General features: G+C 39.2%; 2 pseudogenes; both read left to right on the top strand.

Moving 5' to 3' along the window:
• Nucleotides 1–18,215, top strand: part of LOC116422624 — a 62,584-nt pseudogene extending 44,369 nt beyond the window's left edge.
• Nucleotides 18,216–21,059: 2,844 nt separating this feature from the next.
• On the top strand, nt 21,060–23,346 carry LOC116422625 (annotated as a pseudogene).
• Nucleotides 23,347–25,291: the final 1,945 nt, after the last annotated feature.

The following is a 25,291-nucleotide window of genomic DNA, read 5'->3' on the forward strand; positions in this document are numbered from 1 at the left end:
TAAATAATAGGATTTCTAGAACATAAAACTTATTATCTGACTTATAAGCCTAATATAATGATTTAAGTAACTTTATTGTCATCTTTCAGGTACTTTGTCCATTAACAAATATCACTATTTTTCATCTTTGAATACATGTTCTTCATAAGTTTCTAGAGTTGAAAAAAAAAGTCACTATCCCATCATCCTTTTTCTTATAATAAGTATTCTGTTGCATTAAATTTAATTCAAGATATCACTATATTTTGTGGATTCAAATCAAACCTTCTTTTTTATAATAAATACATAAAAAAATGGAGATTGATGATTTAAGCAGTGATTTTCTTGATACAGGCAAGTCCTGGATTAGCAAACACTTTGAAACTTGTCAGTTTCATTACAACTTAAAGTCTCAGAGAGTTATCTAAAATACTAAGAGATTGTTACTTGTCTAGGGTATCATTGCCAACATATCTAATAGATTGAAGACAAATTCAGATCTTTCTGATCTCTAGTATAGATCTATACACTGCACCACATGTTTCTTACTAGTTTTAGTTATTAAACCCTATCAACACTACTACCATAATGTAATTGTACTTTATGTGTAATTATCATACTTTCTCATCATAGATCTTGCCTTACAAAATGTAAATTTATTTTCTTTCCTTGAAATCAATAATTCCTTGCTCATTATCTGAATCAGGAGGACACTCAGTAAATAATTAATGACAAAAGTATTTGTTAAGCCTTAATTTTTTGCAAAGTCTGTAACAAGTAATAAGACTATACACAGATAAGTAAGAAAATTATAGATTTCTAGAAGCTCACAATCTAATCTAGGAGATAACACATTAGGACTGTTTCAACTATGAGTCATATATAAAGATCTCATTGGCATACAATGGCAAAGAAAATAATAATTTCAGAGGGCATATGAAATAATTGATTTACTAATACACTGTTGATTTATTTATGGATTGAGCCTATCATTCTGGAGAATAATTTGGAACTATGCTCAAGAAGTTATCAATCAAATCATACATATCCATTAACCTAGCAACACTACTACAAGTTCTTTATCTCAAATAATTGGAAATTGGGAAATTGGAAATTGAAAGAATGTATATCATCTGGAGAATGCCAAATAAATTGTGGCATATGATTATGATTAAATTCTATTGTGCCATAAGACATGATGAGCAGGATACTTTCAGAAAAAAAATTCACATGAAATGAGGCAAAGTTCAGTGAACTGAATCAGAACATTGTAGAAAATAACAAAAATATTTTGTGATAATAAATTGTGAATGATTTAACAATTCTCAGTAATATGAGGATCCAAGACAATTTTTCAGGACTAGTGAAAAAATAAAAGCCACCTGCACAGAAAGAACTGCTGAAGGCTGAATGCAGATTGAAGTACAATTTTATTTTTACTTAATTTTTTTTTAGGCGGGGCAAGGATTGTCCTGTTTTCTTTTTCAACATGGCTAATTTAAAAAATAATGCGCACGACTGCAAATGTAAAATCTATGTCAAATTGCTTGCCTTCTCAATGAGGGGAAACATAGGGCAAGAATTTGGAATTCATGTGAATACATCCAACCATTCTGGTGAGCAATTTGGAACTATGATCAAAAAGTTATCAAACTGTGCATACCCCTTGATCCAGCGGTGTTATTACTGGGCTTATATCCCAAAGAGATCTTAAAGAAGGGAAAGGGACCTGTATGTGCAAGATTGTTTGTGGCAGCCCTCTTTGTAGTGGCCAGAAACTGGAAACTGAGTAGATGCCCATCAATTGGAGAATGGATGAATAAATTGTGGTATATGGAATTATTATAGAATATTATTATTCGGTAAGAAATGAGCAACAGGATTATTCCAGAAAGGCCTGGAGATACTTACATGAACTGATGCTGAGTGAAACGAGCAGGACCAGGAGATCATTATATACCTCAACAACAATATTATATGATGATCAATTCTGATAGACGTGGCACTCTTCAACAATGAGATGAACCAAATCAGTTCCAATGGAGCAGTAATGAACTGAACCAGCTACACCCAGCAAAAGAACTCTGGGAGATGACTAAGAACTATCACATAGAATTCCCAATCCCTATATTTTTGCCCACCTGCATTTTTGATTTCCTCCACAGGCTAATTGTACACTATTTCAGAGTCTGGTTCTTTTTGCTCAGCAAAATAATGGTTTGGACATGTATACTTATTTTATATTTAATTTATAATTTAATATATTTAACATGTATTGCTCATCCTGTCATCTGGGGAGGATGTGGAGGAAGGAGGGGAAAAATTGGAACAAAAGATTTGGCAATTGTCAATGCTATAAAATTACCCATGCATATAACTTGTAAATAAAAAGCTATTAAAATAAAATAAAATGATTCTGAAAAAAGAATTTGGAATTCAAAATCTTTAAAATGAATATTCAGAACTTTTCTACATGATATTTAAAAAAAATAAAAGTATTCAGACTGGAGCTAGGATTTACCAGAGGAACACCACAAATGACTTTGTTCCAAGAGAAAGGCTAGCACATTCTACCCTACAGAAATCAAAGGAAGATGAAAATAACTAACATATATAAAAATATTTATAGCAGCTCTTTCTAATGACAAAAAACTAGAAAAGAATGAGGTTCCTATTCATTTGGGAGTAGCTTAACAGAATAACAGAATATCATTGTAGAGCCATAAATGATGAAAAGAATGGCTTAAAAGAAATCTGGGAAGACTTCTATAAGCTGAAAGTAAAATGAAAGTAATTTGGGTAACAACTTTTAAAATTGATAGACAAGAATTCTAAGCAATGTAATCACCAATCATGATTGTAAAAGAATAATAAACTATACTGCCCAACTTTTGAGAGAGAGAGATGGTAAAGTTAAAATGAAGAATGAGACCTATGTTTTGAGAAATGGACAATGTTGAAATTTGTTTTGATTAAATGTGTTCTGAGGGTTTGTTTTTTTCTTTTTGTTTTGTTTTTCTTTTAAGTTGTGAACAAAATGTGCAAGGAAATTAATACTTGCTAACTTAAAAATAAAATTTTAAATAAAAAATAACATGGTAATTATTGGACATTATTTTAGATGTTATAAAAATACTAATTTCTGATGTTGGACCATTACTTAATATGAAGCTTTATACATGGTAAAGGCTGCTCTAATGATTAATGCATTTTAAAGCATTTATTTTTACTGTTGAAACACAACACAAAAGGAAATACCATTAAGATAAAGTATAAAAACATAACAGATTAATATAGATACAAATATATATTAAATTCAGCAAAGAACCTAACAAATATTTTCATGACATCTTTAGAGACAAACTAGGATACATTTGTTGAAAATGAATTAATTTGAGATAAAATTGGGAACTGGTTGAATATCTAGATCCCAAGAATATTGATGAGAAATTACAATTTACAGAGATCTCTCTATATCCTAAGGATCAAATTGTCTCTTTATGTTGCTCACGGTTTTTTTTTTTTTAATCAATGCCATAAATTAAGGCAAAGATATTATGCTAAAAAAATTATCTCATTATTTGAAAAGGGAGACATATAAATTTAAAAGAGAAGTAACATTCTAAATTTAAAAAGGCCAGAAATTGCAGCAAATTTAATAAATTAAATTGAATAGGATATTAAAGGTGTTACACACACACACACACACACACACAAACCCCAACAATTCCATCATTTGTATAACACCTGGACAAGTTTTGGATGTAATAGATGAAATATTTGATTTTCGAAAAAGAAATGAAAAGTTATGATTTCATGAATTTAATTTATTAAATTCCACCTTTAAATTGATAGTGGGATACAAAAAAGATTTCACCTAACCCTAAATTAAAGAGTCTGAAAAAGTTAGGAGAGGTGGTTTTTCATTTTCCCAATGGTAATTTTGTATTGTTGTGTTTAGTTTGGGCCCTTGTTAAAATCAATCAATTAGAGTTTAAGTAGATTAGCAATAATTATTATGTAAAATGGTTGAAAAACTGAGAATAGTTTAGAAAAGAGAAGATTTGGAGGGACTAAACCTTCAAATATTTGAAAGGTTTTTGGAAAAAGTTAATATAATGCAAAAAAAAAAAAGAGAATAGAATCAAGATATCTTGGAGGATGCCATATTTTTAAAAAACACCGGATATATTCAATAAAAAAACTGGAGAATTAAGGAAATAAGCAAAAAGGACAGTTTCACAGAAGTAGGTAGATGAAGTATTAAAAAAAAAATTTGGCCATTCCATTTAAATGTTGAAAATTATTATAATTGATAAAATGAAGTTTTTAAAAAAAAAAAGGACATACATTATGTACAAAAAATTAGGAATGAATGGATTTTAAAAATTGAAGAAAATAGTAGGCTACTTGTTTTGAGTGCTAGTTAGAAAAAGAAAGAAATATCAAAAGAGTAAAAATAAGTTGAGTTAAAAGTATTTACTTGTTGTTTAATAGGAGATTAAAACACATTAATAGGAAGAATATAAAAAGAAAGATGAATAGGAAAAATGTAGATAATTTGTTAATCTATTCTAGAAGATATGAGAAGAGATTGAATATAGAATAATTTAAATTAAGAACTTTAGTTATCATTTTGTCCTGGAGTAAAAAGAATTTACTTTTTTTCCTTATAACCTTAGTTTTTACAAAGTTCCTAAGTACATAGTATGTATTAATAAATGCTATTCATCAGTCCATTAATTAGTGATAGAGATTTCACCTGTATGCAATATTCTTTGACAAGAAATTTAAATATATTTTAAAAAAAAATTTACCTTTTATTTTTTGGTTGATTTTTAGCTTACTTTCGGGTATGGCCTTTAAACTTGATGCTAAAGTGATATGGAACACTTACTGATTTATTCAGGAAAATATAAACAGACACAATCCCTTCATAAAAATAAATCTTTCTCTCTTCGTCAAACCAAGGTAATTAAATTGTAAGGATTATGTATATGGAATATGATTCAGGACCCAAAGTCACAAAATAAATTAAAAAGAAATTCTTTTTTTTATTTTTTTTGATTTAGTCCATTTACCCTTCCTTTAATTTGAAAAGAAAAATTGTCATTTCTCTTGGACAGTGATTAAATGTTCTTCATATTTATTCTTTGTTAATCTCTTTCTATCTTCTAGATATAGATTAACAAATTATCTGGGGGCGGGCCGATGGCGGAGGACACCGCCTTTCTAAGCTCTTCTCTTTACCCTCTTTATCAATATTATTCGAGCCTCAAAATAGTCTTGTCACAATTGAAAGATAAGGTAGAACAACCCCGGAAAGAAAACCGTCTCCCAAAAAGGTTGGTTCCGGGGGAGATCGGGCAGACAGGGAGAGAAATTAGGTTCAGGGGTCCAAACCAGGGTGAAGGCAAAGATCCCAGCAAAGGCACCCCCGCTGGGCTTTCCTTTGGGAGTTGTGATCCTGCACGGAGGACCCGGTTACCTCCAACTAAAGGGGGACCTGGCTTGGGGCCATGAAATTTCCCAGGGGGTTTCAGGGAAACACTGGGCAGGTTTTGGCGTCTGCCCTGCGGCTCATCAGCTGCTAAACTCACAGTCCCAAAGGGCCCGGCCTGGGCGGACACTTTCACCATTTGTCCAGCCAGGGAAACCATAACCCCGCCCTACTAAGCAGTTTGATAGCTCCCAGTGCTGAATCCATCCGTTGGGGGAAGGAAAACTCTCCCCCAGAGCATCCCATCCCGGGCGAAATCGGTTTCATCTTTCCCTGCTCTGAAGGGTGGAACCCCTTTGTGAGACCCCCAAAGGCTTTAAAACATGAATAAAAAAGGAAAAGAACAATCGAAGCTTCTATGCAGAAAGAGCAGGTCACAAACCCGAAGGCCTCAAACAGCAAAAAATGCATGACTGTCCTCCTTTACATAATGCCTTTAAGAAGAGACCATTAAAAGTCTCAAAAGAGGTTAGAAGAAAATGGGAAAAAAGAAAGTCAAAGAGCAAAAAAAATACGAATTAAAAGTTAAAAAATTGGGAAGTGGGAAACAAAATTGGGGTGGAAAAAAAAATCCAGGAGAAAATTGGAATTGAAAAAAAAAGAATTCACTAGAAAGAGGATTTGTGAATTGAAAAAGACAAAGAACTCCAAAAGAGTGGATCTGTGAATTGAAAAAGAAAAATAATTCACTAAAAAAAAAAATTATGAAATGGAAAAATTCCACAGACCAAAACAATACATTCAAAACCAATTGGCATAACAGAAAGAAGAAAAAAAAGCTAAAAGAAAATAATTCAAAAATTAGAACGAACAAATTGAAACAGATGCATTGAGACGAAATACAAAACCAAAAAATGAAAACGAAAAAACCATGAATTATCTACTTTAAAATGAAGACTTGGAAAATAGATCAGGAGAATAACTAATTATTGGATTTAAAACTATGAAAAAAAGAGCCAGATACTTTTTACAAGAAATCATCAAAGAAACTGAGATGTAATAGAACGAAGGAAAATAGGGTAAAAATTCATCAAACCCTTCTGAAAGAAACCAAAATAAAACCCAAGGAAAGTGGCAAAATTTCAGAACTTCAGATTAAGGAAAATTTTAAGCAGCCAAAAAAACCATTTAAATACCAGGTCAAATAAATCCCCAAGATCTCGCCTCCATTAAAAGGAAAGAAGGGCCTGGAATATGTTCCAAAGGCAAAGGAATTGGGAGCAGCCAAAATAAACCACCCAGTTTAGCTTTCCCAGGAAGAAGATGGATTTAAAAACAAATGAATTCCATTTGTTTCTGAAGAAAAACCAGCAAAAAAAAATTTGATCTCCAAGAATAGAACTAAGAGATGCAGAAAAGGAAAAATAACTTTGAGAATTGTATTTCTGTTTGGGAAACAAAAAAATAAAAAGTAACTGATATAAATAAAAAGGAAGAGATATGGAAAAGGGATGATGGCGAATAAGGTGGGAAGGAGGATAAAAGAAAACCACATCCCACAAAGGGTAAAAACTTATCATATCTGAGGGAAATTGGGGGAGGAACAGGAATCTTATCATCAGAGTTGGCCGGAAAAATAATTGTTTGTTTTGAAAAATTCTCTCCGCCTCTTAAAAAGGGGAGAGGAAAGGAAAAGAAAAGAAAAAGGGGGGAAAATCAAAGTGGGGGGGAGGGAGGGATTATAAAGAGGAAAGATCGTGATAAAGAGGGGTACAAAGTTTAAAAGGGGGAAAGAGGGTTGGGAGGAAGAATAAAAGGGCACAATCTGGGGTTAAGGAAGCAGGAAAAAAGATTTAGTAATTTAACCGAAAGTGAATGGATGAACTCCCCTAAAAGAGAAAGAGACTGGATCAAAAGTCAGAACCCACAATATTTTTTCAAGAAACACATTTAAAAGGGGGATACATATAGAGTAAAGGTAAAAAGGCTGGAGCAAAATTTTATTACTAGGTGAAGTCAAAAAAAGGGTAGCCATCCCTTTCAGATCAAGCAAAAGTAAAATTGACAATTAAAAGAGATAAGGAAGGAAACTACATCCTGCAAAGGGTACATCAAAAAGCAATAAATATTAAACATATTAACCAAGTGGATGGCACCACCCTAAGGAAAGAAAGAGATTGCAAGAAGAAATAGACAACAAAACTGAATAGGGAGATCTCAACCTTGCACCTCAAATTAGACAAATCAAACCAAAAAAAAATAAGAAAGAAATTAAAAAGTAAAATAATATTAGAAAAATTAGGTATTTGGATCTTTGGAAAATTGAATGGGATAGAAGAAATACTTTCTTCTAGCAGTTCATGGAACCTATTCAAAAATTGACCATATTTAGGACATAAAGACCTAAAATTAAATGAAAGCAGAAATATTCTTTTTTCAGATCGATGCAATAAAACAATTAAAAGAAGTTGGGGAAATAGACCAAAAGTAATTGGAAACAAAAATTCCATCTTAAAGAATGATTGGGTGAAGAAAATTATAGATAACAATTAATTTTCACTAAGATAATGACAATGATGAGACATCATAAAAATTTGTGGGATGCAGCCAAAATAATAAGAGGAATTTTATATCCTTAGAGGCTTACTTGATCAATCAGAAAAATCTAGGGGAGGATGTGGAGGAAGGAGGAAAAATTGAAATAAAAATAATTGTCAATTAAAATTACCATATATAAATAAATAAAAAGTATTAAAATAAAATAAAATATTCTTAAAAAAGAATTTGGAATTCAAATCTTTAAGCAATAAATATAGAACTTTTCTACATGATATTTAAAAAAGAGAGGTAATTCAGACTGAGCTAAATAAAGGAACCACAATGCTTTGTTCCAAGAGAAAGTCAAAATTCAATTAAGAAATCATTGGAACGTGAAAAAATTGAACTAATAAAATTATACGCAAGCTCTTTCTAATCCAAAAACAGAAAAGAATGAGGTTCCTTTCATTTGGGAGTACTAACAGAATAACAGAATAGTCATTTAGATCCATAAATGATAAAAAATGGTTAAAAGAAATCTGGGAAGACTTCTATACTGAAAATTAAAAAAAGCTAATTTGGGTAACAACTTTTAAATAATAGACAAGAATTTAGCCACTAAATCACCAATCATGAAGAATAATAAACTAAACCAGGTAACTTTGAGAGAGAGAGAAATGGTAAGTAAACTAAAATGAACTATTTTGAGAAATGGACAATTTGAAATTTGTTTTGATTAAATGTGTTCTGAGGTTTGTTTTTCTTTTGATATTGTTTTTCTTTAGTTTGAATAAAATGTGCAAGGAAATTAATATTAGAAATACTTAAAATATAATTGCCAATAAAAATAACATGGTAATTATTTGACATTATTTTGATGTTATAAAAAAGATTTTGAATTGGACCATTCTTAATATGAATTTACATGGGTAAAGGTAATGGACTTTAATGCATTTTAAAGTATCTATTTTAACTTTAAGCATCAAAAGGAAATACCATTAAGATAAAATCAAAAAATCGAGAAAAAAGATATATATAAATTCAGCAAAAACCTTAACAAATATTTTCATGACATCTTTAGAGACAAACTAGAAACATTTATGAAAATCAATTAATTTGGAGATCAAATTGGGAACTGTTGAATATCTAGATCCAAGAATATTGAGAGAAATCAATTTATCTAGATATACTTATTCCTAAGGATCAAATTGTCTTTTATGTTGCTTCAGGTTTTATTTTTTAAATCAATGCTCTAAATTATCATAAATATTATCTAAAAAGTTATCTAAATTTGAAAATGGAACATAACTACTGATATTTAAAAGAAGTTAGATTCCAAAATTAAAAGGCCAGAAAATCAAAATTTTAAGATTAAATTGAATAGTTCATTAAATGTTACACAAGACACACACACACACACACACACACGATAGCAATATCCAATTTGTGATAAAACCTGAACAAGTTTTGATTAATAGATGCAATATTTTGATTTAAAACTTTTAAAATGAAAAGTAACAATTAGTTCATTAATTAAATTCCACTTGTAAATTTAAGGGAATTGAATGACAAAAAATAGTTGCTTACGTACCCAAATTAAAAGAGTCTGAAAAGAGTTCGGAAACTAGTTTGTTTTCGCTAAGAATAATTGGATATTGGATGTAGTTTAGTTTGGGTAACAGTCAGTAAAATCAATCAATTAGAGTTTATAAGTATCCAGCTTTGCATGTAAATCTGTTGAAAAAATTGGAAATTTGAAAAGAGATTTAGAAGGGCATTGATACCTTCAAACTTAACAAGATTTGTAAAAAGTTAATATAATGCAAAAAGAAGAAATAAATCAGATATTGAGGATCATGATTTATTAAAGAACACAACAGGATGACTATTCAATAAAAATACAGCCAGAAATTAGGATCATAAGCAAAAAAGGAAATTTCAAGTAGTAGATGAAGTATTTAAAAAACTTGGCCAATCACAATTAAAGGAAGGAAAATGTAATATATTGACAAAAGAGTTCTGGAAAGGCCTTGATTCAAAAGGACATACATTATGTAACCAAATTGAATGAGGAATGAATGGATGGTAAAAATTTGAAAAAATAAGGTATGTTTTAGAGTCTATTATGAAAAAAGAAAATTGCTCAAAGTAAAACACAGTTGAAGTTAAATGTATTTACTATATTTAATAGGAGAATTAAAACCCTTACAACGAAGATGAATAGAAAGAAAAAATAATATATGTAGATAATTTGTTAATCTATAGCTAGAAGTATGAGAAGAGATTGAATATAGAATCAACATTTTGGAAGAAATTTGGATCTTTTGTCCTAAAATAGAAATTTCATCTTTTTTTATAATCCTTAGTCCCTTAAAAGTTCTAAGAAAGGTACCTATTCATAATGTTTATCAGCCCTTTTAATTAGTGTAGAGATTGTAACCTGTATGGTATTCCTTAGACAATTAATGTAAAATACGTTTAAAATAAAATTTACTTGATGTATTTTTTGTTGAATTTTTACCTTGATTTTAGATGAGTTTCCTTTAAACAACATGCTAAAGTGATATGGAACATTCTAGATTTCATTCAGGGAAAATAAATATGACACAATCCCCTGACATGGAAAAAAACTTTTCCTCTTGTCCCACAATCCAAGGTATATAATTGTAATGATAGCTATAGAATATGATTAGCCTCGGAAATACTAAAAAATTAATTAATAAGTCCTAATTTATTCTTATTCTTTGATTTTAGTCACACTATGTACCTTTATTCTTAATTTGAAAAGAAATAATTGTCATTTCTTGGACAGTGATACTTAAATGTTCTTCTTATATTTATTTATTTCAATCTCTCTTGTATCTCATTTAGGTAAGGTGAGTAAATTACAATTTTACATTTCTTCATTTTAATGCTGTATCTATGTTAACTCCTATTAATACAACAAAATAAATTAAGACATAAGCTACTGACCTCTTAATATTGATCAATTTAATTACTGAATTAGGCGAAAAGTGTTTTTCCTTTACAAAAGTAAATAACAAAAATCTATAATTAAAGGGGAAAAATAATTTAAAAAAAACTTTTAAAACCATTATACAGAAAAGGAGGAGAAAAGGACTTTGTTTATTAAAGAAGAAGAAAATGAACCTTGAGATAAATAGAAATAAAAGGGAAAAATTATTATAAAATTGGACTTTCATATTTGAACTGTCAAGTAATCAAAGGAACAGAGGTAGGGTTTAATGTATTTAAAAATTAACTTATAGAAATATAGGAAAAAAAAAGTTTTTGAGACATTGTATAGAAGAAATCTTATTTGAGAACTGACAATCTAAAGTTTCAGGCAGTTTGATTTATTTATTTTATATGGTTAAAAGTTAAAATTTAAAAGTTCAAAATGGTAAAATACCTCATTAAGATGATAAATGTTAGTTTCAATAATGGTGGTTTTATAACTACTATTAAATAGAATTGAGATTTTTTTCTTCATAAGAAAAAGCACATGGAAAGCATTTAACTACATTAAATATTAAAATAAAATCCATATGAATTATTAATACTATTAATGGAAAAATGTCTTGATGATCCATCTCCTTAAAAAAGTATAAATTATGGAAAGACAAATTAAATTAAAAGGAGTATATAAAAGGAAAGGAATATTACTATGAGGCAAGACTTATGAAACGAAAATGTCAACATTTGAGGTAAGAAAATGAGAATTAAATGGAATACTTAAAATAGATTTCTGGTGAATAACATGATGAAGATGAAGAATCCAGCAAGAAAAGGAAATATTGTAGAGGGAAAAATAGTTATTTATTCTGAAGACTAAAATAGAATTAACATAGGAATTTCCAGACAGAGAAAGCTGAAATCAAGTTTCAAAATACTTTTAGAGAGATGAATTGTGAAACATTCAATTTTTTGTCGATGATTATAATTTTAAGATAGGATGTTTTTCCAGAAGCTGCCTATTACTTTCTTATATCTCCTTTAGGATGAAAGAAATGAAAAACAAAATTTATGCTGTACCAATGATTTATGAAATGTTCTCAGAAGACCCCTTTTAACTTCTGCATTTTGATGTGGGGATTATAACAAAAATAGTATAATAATTTCTAATCATTGTAGAAAGTTTAAGTAAATTAAAATATTTTTAAAATATAGATTCAATTCTAATATACATGACAATTTATTGAATCAATTCCCAATTTATGGCATCTCCAAATTAAATTCTTTCTTAAAAAAGATAAACATTTTTACTATATGATTTTTTCCTTTAAAATTCATCCCTTCCATTTTCCCATATCCCCTTCTCTTCCTAACTTTCTGCATGGTAAGATATGGATTTTTCCATTTAAGCATATCATAGAAAAGCATTGTCCAGAATATCACTCTTCCAAATCAGTAGTAAATGAAAATCAAGAAGAATTTGACACTTAAAAATCATTGTCAATTTAAAGATTTTAATTGAATTGATGAAATAAAAGCAGATTTAGGGGATACAGAATATTATGAAATTGAGTTAAATAAATTTCAACAATCTAATGAGAAAATGAAAAGAACTGTAGGATGATATTTTCAGATGATTGAGGTTATAAGGTTTCTAAGGCATGAAGAAATTTGAGGATGATTAAGATATGTGAAAAATTTTAGTAAAGAATTTTTGAAGAATCAAGAAGAAAAGGATGATACTAGAAAATCTCCTGGAAGAAGATTTAGGAGAGAATTTGAAAATATAAAAAGGATGGACTAAAGAAGTCCTCATTTGAATCTGGGCAAAATAATAAGTTAAGAGTTCTGGGGATATCAAAGTTGCCGTTGAAGAGGAAGAGAAGCATAGTTAAGATTGGATTATATTGGATATAAAAACAGGGAAACATAAGTGATAGAAAATCATTTATATGCAAAACAATCAGCCAAATACCAGGGTAAAGTCAAATGTCATAAAGTTAAAGCAAGTAATCTCATCATTACATTCATTCATTCATCAACCAATATTAGTTGGCCATCCATTATGAGAAACATTTATTTTATAACTATGGCATGTTTAACATTTTCATTTAAGGACATCTTAAATTTTTATTACCTGGTTATAGAACATTTAATAAGGCATTACTGTATAAATAAATTATTCTATTAATCAAGTCTTTATAGCATTTGTAGAAAGTAGTCTATCTGTTGTATATATATATATATATATATAATTAGAATATAGATATAGATATATATATATATTATACCTCAAGTTCTGCCATGCAACTATACAGTCAAAATGTTTATGACTCACAGAATTTTCAATAATTGTTTAACATCACTTACTTTTGTAAAGCTATACATTATTACAATATTGAAAATGTAATAAATGGCAATATAAGACATTGACTAATAAAAATCATGATTTAACTAAAGAAAGTTATTCCTTTAGTTAAAATCATCACCTTAGAAATAACCTGAGCATATGCTATAGCACTATCTAAAAGCAGATAATCTTAAACTATCTCAGAAATAACCTGAGGGAATATCGCCACAATATTATTCATACCTAGGCACTTTAGATGCAATAGCCTTTATGATTCTCTTCAGTTCTCAAAGCAGCAACAACTTTTAAGTCATAACACAAAAGCTTTGAATCTTACCTACACAAGAAGTCTATTTTCCAATTCTGAAACTAAGTCTCAGTTCTGAACTACCAACTCCTCAATAAAACATATATTTACAGTTCACTCTACAAAAGGGATGCAAAACTTAGAGTTGTATAGACTTGTGGAGAAGAAAGGGAAAGTTAACTTGCTTTTCAGTTTCAAGCTGACAAAACCAGAGAGAATACACAGTTCAAGAAAGTTAAGGTCTCGTTGTTTATGAGACCTTGAGACTAAATTTCATTTCCATATGATTAAACTTTTTATTTTTTATACATGCTGCTGTTTCAGTGATGGCTCTCTGGGTAGAAGGGAGGAAGGGAATCAGAGAGGAACAGAGAGAAAGAGAGAGATGGGGGGGGGGGTTGTAAGTGATATGTAAAAAATCAGAAGAGAAAGAATGATATAAGGTTCATAATAAAAAGTAAAATGATTAATCATTTCCTCCATTTGCCTACCCTGAACATCTAAGAACATCTAAGAAGTGAATAAATAATCATGCCTTTTAGTAGAATTTATATTTATGTTGTTTCATAGGTAATAGAAAAATTCAAATAGCTGAATTGTAACATATATAAAATGAATTCCTCTGGCCCTTCACTGATGGTTAGCTGACATTGTTTAACTAAAAAGTCCTTCATGACATCACTCCCTCTATGGATATAAAGTGTAAAATGAAACATGTTAAAGAGTTTGTTTCCCTGATATAACAGATATTTACTGAGTGCTTATGGTTTCAAAGATAGTGCTAGCAGAAATTTTACAAGTTCTGTAGTCCAGCCTATGAGAAAATTAAAATTTTGAGAGGCTGTTATTTCCATAAAAGGTTCAGTATGAAATTCCAGTCCTCTTCTTCTAATGTCCAATTTTACACTTACCATTGCATCACATTAACTAGTTAAATATTTATCTAATATATTTAATCATTTAGCCCTGAATTATCTGTTTGGTAGTCACAGAAAGACAAAATATAACTATAAAACAATGCGATTAATTCATATATCTAGTTCTACAATGTCTTATTACCTTATGATAGTACTCTTTATTCTATAGATACTCATTAGCAAATAAATATTAATTACATACTTTGTGATAGGTCCTATGCTAAGCTCTGAGTATAGAAAAAAGGTAACGTATAGTCTTTGCTCAAATAGTTCAAAATCTAATGAGATAGACAACTTTAAAGTAACTGCACATACATGGTATATATAGTGCAACTGTAAGATTATCTCCAAAGGTTGTTAAAGGGCAAGAATTGTCCTTCTGCATAAATTGAGATTTCATCTGACTGTTTAAGACATGTGTGGATGAAGTGGGACAGCACTTCAGGCCCAGGGGATTGAACGTGGAAAATCATGGAGTCTCAAAATGGAATGTTATCCATTCCACATAAAATAGAAAAACAGGAAGTATACCGATGCCATTAGATCCTGTAGTATATGGAAAAGAGTAAAGTGTGAGCTAAAAAGAAAACTGAAAATTTATGAATTTATGAAAAGGTTGTTTTTTTTTGACACCAAATGGAGAATTTTATATTTAATCATAGAAAAACATTTGAGGGTATTTTGTAGACTTTATCAGCTGAGCAGAGGATTTATTGCAGTGGGGAAACACTTAATGTATAGGTTCTTTCTCTTCTCGCCCTGCCCCCTGCCCTATGGTGGTCCAGAGCCTGGTACCCAGTCGGTGCCTAACTAGTGTTCCTTCTGCTCGCAGACTGGCTCCTGGGTGTGGTGATCTTCTTTAAAATAATAATGGTTCTCTCTGGGGAAGCAGGTTTCTTGGGGAGGTTTTCTGGAGGCAGCCTTAGTTTCCGTTAAAAGTAATAATCACCCAAATGCAGCCAGGTGTTAAAAGTTCAGATGTTTTATTGTGTCTTTCAATAAAGCCTGGTTAGCTTTCTTAGAGGCCTCTCTCTTTCTCCTTGGTTCTAAGAGCTCTTGCAGCTTATCCTTTGCCTCTGCTTTCTTCTGCCTCCAGCCAACGCAAAGGTGGAAGATGGAATGGATCTCTTGTCTCCTTCACTTGGGGCTCGGCTAGCTTTCTGGAGAGCCTTTCAGACCAGCTTGGTCTCAATGGGGGAAGTGCAGGAGCCCAGCCACAACAGTGGTGTGAGATGAAGTGAATCTGGTTGTGCCTCCGAGAGAGGGCTTCTCCTGAACTGACTTGATGCTCCCCTCTCAATGTTTTCAGCTCAACTCTCCACCGAGCCTCTGTCCACTTCTTAGATGTCATCTCCCAAAGGTTGACTCCTCCCCTCCGAGGGAGGGATTAAGGGAGGTGTGAATTCAGATATCTCATACTAAACCCTGAAACCTTCCAAATGTGTCAACTCCAATGAGTACTTAAATACTTATTACATACTTACCTCTAAAGGTGTTAACACAATCATTCAATCAATTCCATTGAGTTAACACTAGGATTCTAAGATATCCCTTGAGTTATCACCTTGTTTCAAGTTGAGTTAACATTAGCAGGGGATGGTATATAAAAGCAAACTTAGAGCAGGAGGTTTTTTCATTGCTCTTTTGATCTCTTTTGAGAATTGGTTTGGAAGATAAACTCCCACAGTCTTTTTGGGAGACAGCCATCCAGTGCGTTCTCTTCCTCTACCAGTGGCTCCCTGGGAACGTTTCAGGTTCAGCCACCATTTCGATTTAGTCAGCCCTTGCTTTTTGGACAGAGCGGTGTGGGCTCAAGGCAGAACACAGGACTTGCCCAGACTTCCGGGGACCAGTCTTCTTCATGGAGCTTGCTAGGATTCCCAGCTCATACTCCGGTATCGGGCCTCACTCTGTGCCGGCCCTCCAGGCTCCTGTCTTCACTGCGCTTCCGAGTCCAGTGACATCTGCCCCTGCAATGCGGGATTCAGTTTCAAGACGCCCACCAATAACGGAGCTTTCCCAACACCTGAGCTTTGGGCCCGTAGCGGAAAGCATCGGTTTGAGCCCATCTGAGTTCAGCTTTAAGCTTCCTGAAAACGCAAGCTTCATTCAGTCTTCCTCAGGATCTATGCTGAGTTCCCATATCTCCGTATCGGGCCTCACTCTGTGCCGGCCCTCCAGGCTCCTGTCTTCACCGCGGCTTCCGAGGCCCCCAGTACATCTGCCCCCAGCAATGCGGGATTCAGTTTCAAGACGCCCACCAATAACGGAGCTTTCCCCAACACCCCGAGCTTTGGGCCCGGTAGCGGGAAAGCATCCGGTTTGAGCCCATCTGAGTTCAGCTTTAAGCTTCCTGAAAACGCAAGCTTCATTCAGTCTTCCTCAGGATCTATGCTAGGATTCCCAGCCAACTCCGGGATCGGGCCTCACTCTGTGCCGGCCCACCAGGCTCCTGTGTTCACCGCGCCTTCCGAGTCCCCCAGTACGTCTGCCCCCAGCAATGCGGGATTCAGTTTCAAGACGCCCACCAATAACGGAGCTTTCCCAACACCCGAGCTTTGGGCCGGTGAGCAGGAAAGCATTCGGTTTGAGCCCATCTGAGTTCAGGCTTTAAGCTTCCTGAAACGCAACCTTCATCCAGTCTTCTGCAGATCGAGCTAGGATTCCCAGCCAACCGATATCGGGCTCTTGTCTCGGTCTCCATCCAGGTCTGTGTTGCCGAAGCGCTTGCACCTCTCATACGATCTGCCCTTAGATGGGTTCAGTTAGAGCAAACATCGTGAGCTGATTCCCAACATGCACACGAGGCTTGGCCCTTGATGTGGACAGTCGTCCTGGTCATCTGAGTCTCGCTTAAGCTTCCTGAAAGCAACTGTCAGAGATCTCTAGTTGATCTTGCGCGTCCCGCAACTGGTCACATGGGCTCCTCAACTTCGAGCTCAGGCTCCTGGTTCATGGAGCTTCCGCCCAGTAGCATCTTCCCTCAGCACACCTGGGGATAGTTTCAAGAGTCACTAATAGGTGAGTCCTTCCATATCCGCGAGCTTTGGCATACAAAGCGAACATCGGTGAGCCTCCTGTTCAGCTTAGTCCATGAAATCTGCAAGTATTCGAGTTTCCATGGTCATGCTGGATAGCACCTCCGAGATCGGCCTCATGTGCAGGGCCCTCCAGGTCCTGAGTTAGCGGCTCGATTCCCATAATTGCCGCCAGCAAGCTGTTCATTTCAGAGTCCTGGCACCAGGAGCTTCCCACTTCGAGTTTGATGGAGCTGAAAGCTCGGTTTCGGCCTCTGATTCAGCTTCTTTCTCGACAATGTCAACCTCCTGGAAAGCTCTTCGGATCTATCTAGTCCCAGCACCGTTCCGGCCTCTCTTGCGGCCCTCCGAGCTCTGTCTCATGGCTTATCCGCTTCGAGTCAGGTTGCCCAGCAGCGATTAGTCTCAAGACGCTCTCACGAGTTCGCCACACCCGCTTTGGGCAGGTGCGAAGCTCGGTTTGCAGTCCCATTGAGTTCAGTCTGAGCTTCTGAGACCAGGCTCAATCAGGCTCCCTCCCTCAGACTGCAGGAGCAACTCCAGTATGGCTCATCTTAATGCCGAGAACTTCAGCCTAGAGTTCCAGGCTTCGACCCCCAGTGGCAGTGCCCAAGAGGGGTTTGCAGCGCCCAAGGAGCTCCTGGCAAACCCGCGAGCTTGGCATGTTGGAAAGCTCCGTTTGGCCCACTGATTTCACTTGGAAAAGCTTCCTGAAAGCGCACCTTCATCATCTTGGCAGAAGGACGAGATCAGGCCGATCTACCTGCAATCTTTCACCTCTTCCCAGCCGGGCAGTTAGCGCGTGGGCCTGAGAAGCCTCGTGGTCTCCTTCAGTTTTCCTGGTTTCAGCGCGCTGCAGACCAATGCCTTACTTCTCCAAAGCGCTAGCAATTAATTTGCCTTCAGAGTCGCCTGTTGATGGACGGAAAGTGGGCTCTAGAACCAACATTTGGTGACCGTGGAGCAGCCCTGAGCTCCCATCACTCGCTCTCCTGTCTTCCTTTGGCGGGAATGAGTAAAGCGTAGGCAAGACGAATGATCGGCTATGGCCAGAGTTCTTCTGCCGGAAATGAAAGGGCTAGAAGGAGGCTGCACCCTGTCACTGCAGCAGCCGAGACTCCGCTCACTTAGATGATAGGACTCCTTGTCACTTGTGAGATCTTTCTCCAAAGGCGCCTCCTCCTGTGCCCTGGTGGCAGCTTGTTTGGCGGCCTGCAGCAGTCTTGACCAAAAGCGCGCCCCTGGGCCAGCCAGAAAGACAAAAGGATGGGGTCTGTCTAGCTGACCGGGTGAGAGCTAGCATCCTCCGTGACAGAGAGCCAAATGCATGGCTAAAGTGGCAGAAGTGTCTCCTGAGACAGGTGTGTCTCCTCTTTCCCCTGCCGGAAGAAGGCTGGATACCCTCAGCCTGTCCACAAGCTCATCCCATTCCCAGAACTCCAACTCTTGTCAAAAAAGGGCGATCCTGAAGGATCTTTGGTGATTGGGAAGGTGCAGCTCTCGGAATTCCGAAAATGATCTGGTTTCAGGCCACGCGTCTCTCCCTCAGCTTCGATGAAGAGGAAAAGTTGCATAGCACTCTAGCTGTTCTGGAAAGAAAAATAGTCCCGATGCATGAGGACTTTTCCCAACAGGAGAAAATCAAGTGAAGGGAAGCTCCTGCGCCTGTACCTGCATTCCAGGCTCCCATGCACACCTTTCAGCCTGCCTGGCGCTGGCAGCTGCCTCTGATAAAAGTTCCCAATTAAGCAATCGAGCACGGAACAGTCTCGCAGGTTTGAGGGACCTTGATCCAGGGTCCATGAGATACTGGCACCAGAATTCGCCTGGGACTCGCAGCAACCACCTTGAGCACCTTGAGGGTTCAGATGGCCACGGAGGGAGCTCTTGGTCCCTGACCACAGTGGAGTAGTCCTGAGCAAGCTCGCGATCAAGAGAACGGATAGACAAAGGCAAAAGCTTAAGAGGCCCAGACAAGAGTCTGAGAAAGAGCGGCATGGAGGGACCAGACGAAAGCTGGCCTAGTATCCCTGGTACTGAATCAAGGACCGGGACCAAGCGGGCATTAAAGAAACCCTGCCCAGCGGACAGTGAGGAGCTCTGCCCATGGAGCTGGCCGAGAGGGGGCTCAGCTGGCCATGTCTCTGCACAGATTCATGGACGAGGAGGAGGTCATCTCATGGACCTTTCTGGCTGAACAGATTTTCCGAAGAGAGGACACACCCAGCAGGACCTGCAGACCACGGTGTCAGTGCTGATCGAGAAGTGCACCCGCCCACATCCACTTGCACGATGTGTGAGGAAGCCCATGCTCATTCGACGCCAAGATCAACATGAGAATTCTGACCAAGTGCAGAGCAAGGAGATGTATCCAGGACGGCCAACAAGGGCGTCCTGTGTACAGTAAGCTGAATTGCGAGGCTTTGTTCCGCCAATGCTCACAAGTGGCGACATTGCTAAGAGGCAGCAGTTCGGCCTGATGTCCAAAGGACTCCCTGAGGTGAAATCTTGCAGTCAGCTTGCAGCCCTGAACAGCAAAACTTTGCAGGTTCTTCGCCGGTGCGATCCCTACCTGGAATGCCTGCCTCCGCACTGCTGACTTCAATCAGATCCGATACATCAAATGCAAGGGCTTCAAATTTCGTAGCGCAATTATCAGGAGAGCCTCAGAGATCCACGGCTCTGGATAAGCTGATGCCCATGTTACTGTTCCGAGAGCATTACCGAGGAAGCGAGCTGAACAGGTGTTACTGTGAAGCCTCAGTGTGTCTGATGGCTGCTCGACAAGCTTAATCGAGTCCTCGCTCTTGAAACCAGCAGGGCTCTAGCTAACTGGCTAAAGAAGTGCAAGCTTTGTATCACAGAAGCTCACTGTCTACAAGTGAGGTGGCCCGACACGCTGGGGATCAGTTACGCTCGTCCCTCCTGCACATGCCGTGTAGCTTCCAACAGCAGGAATCGAACAGTCCGTCAACGTAGTGCATTGGAGGCATCCATGAGCCTGCTCTGAGGCGACTCGAAACCCAGTGTGAGAGCTGGAGGAGGACGCATGGAAGAGCAGCCTTCTGGGACCGAGCGGCGCTTCGTGTTCGCCTCAGCCCTTGCCTCCCCTGCAGCTGATTGCTGACCAGAGACCGGCTGCCCAGTCCAGTGGCTCCTGCGCCATGCTCCAACTCAAACAGTTGGCTCGCAGGCCTGTACTGAATGGCTGCCCGTCATCTCGTTCCAGCCCGCCGGGAGCCCACTCCTCCCCTGCCCTAGTTTACGGGACATCATGGGGGTCATTGAAGACCCATCCAGGACGTCCCCTCGAAGCTTTTGAAGAAGTCGGCGGGCCGGAGCGCCACCGTGCAGCCTTGGGGCCAAAATGGCCACGGAGGAGGCTTGGTCCCAGCCAGTGGACATATTGAGGCAATCGTGCTGGAGGAGAACAAAGGAAGAGCAAAATTAAAAAGAACAGAAAAGAGTTGGAACCAAGACGGAGGGGGGGAGAGAGAGGCCTGAGCCCCTCTGAGCCAGGTGCCGGGACCGGCTGATGGATGTACAAAAACCCCTTCCCAGGAGCTGGGGGCCATGGAGACCGAGAGGAGGGCCTGGGGCCCGCTCTTCTGAAGATTCCATGATCCATGGCCGTTCTTGGCTGAGGAGATTTTTCAATGAGAGGCCCTCAGGAACTTCAGTGTCGAAATACTTGCAGCAGTGAGGAAGCTGCTGCAAGGGAAAGACCAAGAGAAAGGAGCATTCCCTCCCCTTGCTGTGTGGACCTCATAACAGATTGCAGGCCTTTCCCCAGTGCTGAGTGTCCCATTCAAAGAGAACCTGGCCAAAGGGTCCTAATCTGGGCAGGAATGGGGTCTCCCAACCAGGTTGCAGTGATGAAAAAGAGATACATCAAATGAAGGCAATTTTCCCAAAATTACTCAGTGGGGGGACCCCTCTGATTCCAGCCCTTATTGCCGACATTCCCTGGGGGAGCGGGAACAGGTGTTCTGGAAGTTTGGGGGGCCCGACAGTGAAAGCCCGCCCCTATTCCAGGGATTCTAGCGAATCTTGAAGGTCAAGTTCATGGGTTATGAAGATTTCAAAAGGGGCCGTCACGCTTCCAAGGGGACGTGACCCTGCTGGAATGCCTTAGCACCAAAAATCAACAGTCCGGGTCAACGGGTGCATTAAGGTTTACCTTGACGACTCCCCTTGAGACTAGAAGCGCAGAAGGACCTTCTGGGCACCAGCGGCCTTCTTCTTCCTGCTGCCCGCCCCGGGCAAGAGTGACAGGGTGGCAGAGGAGGACACGTACTGGCTCTCAGCCATGCTCCAACTCAAACAGTTGCTGCAGGCGAAGCCCTTCCACCCGCCGGTGCCCCTGGTGGTTCTTGTGCCCGGCCAGGAGGGGGCCAGCGTGAGGGACGTGGAGGAAGGTCTGATGCTTCAGGACTTGGTTTCATCCCAGCTTATCTCGGATTACATCGTAGTGGAGATCCCAGCTGCCGTCAACGACCTCCAAGGCACCAACAGGGTGTCCCAGGCCGTCAAGTGGCTGGTGTCTCGCTGCCCCAGCTCCCTGGAGCTCTGCTGCCAGACCCTGCCCCAGTACATCGAGGACGGCGTCAGCCGCGAGTTCAGCCACCGCTTCTTCTACGACCGGAAGGAGCGGCATGTGGCCGGCCTGGCCTCGCAGGAGCCTGGCGCCATCATTGAACTCTTCAATGGTGTGCTGCAGTTCCTGGCGGACGTGGCCTCCTCCGAGCAACTCGGCCACCTGTCCTGGCCCATCACGGAGTTCGCCGAGCCGGGCGGCAACAAGGTGCTTCCTCACCTGCAGTGGAACGCGCCCGGCCACCTGGCCTGGCTGAAGGAAGTCATTCTCTCCTTCCAGCTGCCCCACCTGGACCTCCCCCCGCCGGGCGCTCCGTGGCGTCTCGTGTGCAATATGATCTCCCAGTACGTCTCCCAGATCCCGAGCTGTTGCCAGACACAGCCCATCCTGCAGTCACAGGTGGAGAACCTCCTGAGTCGGACCTACAGCAAATGGAGGAACAAAGACCCGTGGGCCTTGGGCGAGACTGGACCCTGTGTCGAGGAGATTCCGTGGGATGACCTCATCGCTCTGTGCATTAACCACAAGCTGCGGGATTGGAAGCCTCCCAGACTGCCCGTCACATCAGAGGCTCTGAGCGAAGATGGTCAGATCTGTGTCTACTTTTTCAAGACCCACTTAAAAAGCTACGAGGTCCCCAGGTCCTGGGAACACGCCAGGCTGCAGACCCAGAAGGAGATCCAGCGGCACAGCCATGGAGGTTTGGGCATAAAGCCTTTGCGCTCCGCCGAGAGCCTCTCCCCGTCGCGGTTCCACGTTCCCTACGGCGGGGCCAGGACCCCAGAGACCCGCCACGCCAGCCGCGTGCCCGACGGCGAGGAGCTGGCCCGCACCGCCTCGGCAGAGGAGCTGCTCCCGGGGCGCCTGTCCGCCAGCCTTCAGCGGGAGAAGGAGGAGAGCAGGAGGTTCCAAGATCAGCTGCGTCATTGGCTGGCCGGAGACGGCGAGCAGGGGCCGGACTCGAGCCCCCTCCCCATCTACCTTCCTCAAGCTCTCCTATCCACGCCTCAGACTCTGCAGCCCGTCCTCCGAATGTCAGCGACCAGCAGCCCCCAGGACCAGAAGGCCACTGAGTGGCGGCGGCCAGCCCCGGCCGCGGTCGTGTCTCTGACCGACAAGCTGAGACACTTAGAAAACCTGATTCAGCGCACTCGAGAAGAGGAGCTCGTCTGTGAGCGGCACCTCTCCACTTTGTTGGACATGGTGGACATTTGACAAGCCTGGAAGCGGGGAGGGGGACCTGTGGAGAGCCAGCACTAATCTACAGGTGATAAGGCCATAAGGCCATACAGGGGATAAGGCCAAATTCTAAAGACTGCCCTGACCTTGAATAGGCAAATATTTAGGCATCTCCTAATCACATCCTGGAGCTACCTATATGATGAAAGACACCTGATCAGCTCATCCTTTGGCGGTAAACCAATCCTTTGTCTAGGACCCCCACTCTGTAGTAACTTTACACAACCTTGCTTCCTTTCGTACTGCTATATAAACGGCGCAAAGAGCTGTTTATCAAACAGCCTCTTTGGAGTGGGCTCCATGGGATCCTCCCTTATATTCTTCCCTTACTTGGGCCCTTAATGGGCTTTCTCTAAGTTTTTTCTTTTGGACCCTGGGCCTTCCAGAAAATCAGTTCCTTTGTAAAATCCCAAGTAGATAATGCACTGGCCAAACCCATTCACGTACACTATCACCGCCTTGAGACTGGTGATGACCCCCCTGATGCTCATATGAGCAACATAAATTTTCAACAAACATCGAGACCTGGTTAGCCAATGACGGGTAAGATTCCTCAAGGACTAGCCAACCTAAGCCAGGAAGAGAAGTTTCTGTACATCCTTCCTATGACGGGTAAGGCTTCTCCCCATAGGAACAACCTAAGCCAGGCACAGGTCGGGAAGTAAAAAATTCTATAATTGATGCTTTTTATATAAATACAAAAAGGGGGACCTGTGGGGAGCCGGCACTAATCTACAAGTGATAAGGCCATAAGGCCATACAGGTGATAAGGCCACATTCCAAAGTCTGCCCTGACCTTGAATAGACAGATATTTAGGCATCTCCTAATCACATCCTGGAGCTACGTATATGACCAAAGACACCTGATCAGCTCATCCTTTGGCAGGAAACCAATCCTTTGTCTAGGACCCCCACTCTGTGGTAAGTTTACGCAACCTTGCTTCCTTTCTTACTGCTATATAAATGGCGCAAAGAGCTGTTTATCAAACAGCCTCTTTGGAGTGGGCTCCATGGGATCCTCCCTTATATTCTTCCCTTACTTGGGCCCTTAATGGGCTTTCTCTAAGTTTTGTCTTTTGGACCCTGGGCCTTCCAGAAAATCAGTTCCTTTGTAAAATCCCAAGTAGATAATGCACTGGCCAAACCCATTCACGTACACTATCACTGCCTTGACACTGGTGATAACCCCCCTGATGCTCATGTGACCAACATAAATTTTCGACAAACATCGAGACCTGGTTAGCCAATGACGGGTAAGATTCCTCAAGGACTAGCCAACCTAAGCCAGGAAGAGAAGTTTCTGTACATCCTTCCTATAACGGGTAAGGCTTCTCCCCATAGGAAAAACCTAAGCCAGGCACAGGTCGGGAAGTAAAAAATTCTATAATTGATTCTATTTATATAAATACAAAAAGGGGGACCTGTGGGGAGCCGGCACTAATCTACAAGTGATAACGCCATAAGACCATACAGGTGATAAAGCCACATTCCAAAGTCTTCCCTAACCTTGAATAGGCAGATATTTAGGCATCTCCTAATCACATCCTGGAGCTACCTATATGACCAAAGACACCTGATCAGCTCATCCTTCGGCGGGAAACCAATCCTTTGTCTAGGACCCCCACTCTGTGGTAAGTTTACGCAACCTTGCTTCCTTTCATACTGCTATATAAATGGCGCAAAGAGCTGTTTATCAAACAGCCTCTTTGGAGTGGGCTCCATGGGATCCTCCTTATATTCTTCCCTTACTTGGGCCCTTAATGGGCGTTCTCTTAGTTTTTCTTTTGGACCGTGGGCCTTCCAGAAAATCAGTTCCTTTGTAAAATCCCAAGTAGATAATGACTGGCCAAACCCATTCACGTACAGTATAACCGCCTTGAGAATGGTGATGAACCTCTGATGCTCATATGAGCAACATAAATTTTCGACAA

Source organism: Sarcophilus harrisii, chromosome 3 (genome assembly GCF_902635505.1).
Source record: "Sarcophilus harrisii chromosome 3, mSarHar1.11, whole genome shotgun sequence".
Classification (NCBI taxonomy): Eukaryota; Metazoa; Chordata; class Mammalia; order Dasyuromorphia; family Dasyuridae; genus Sarcophilus; species Sarcophilus harrisii.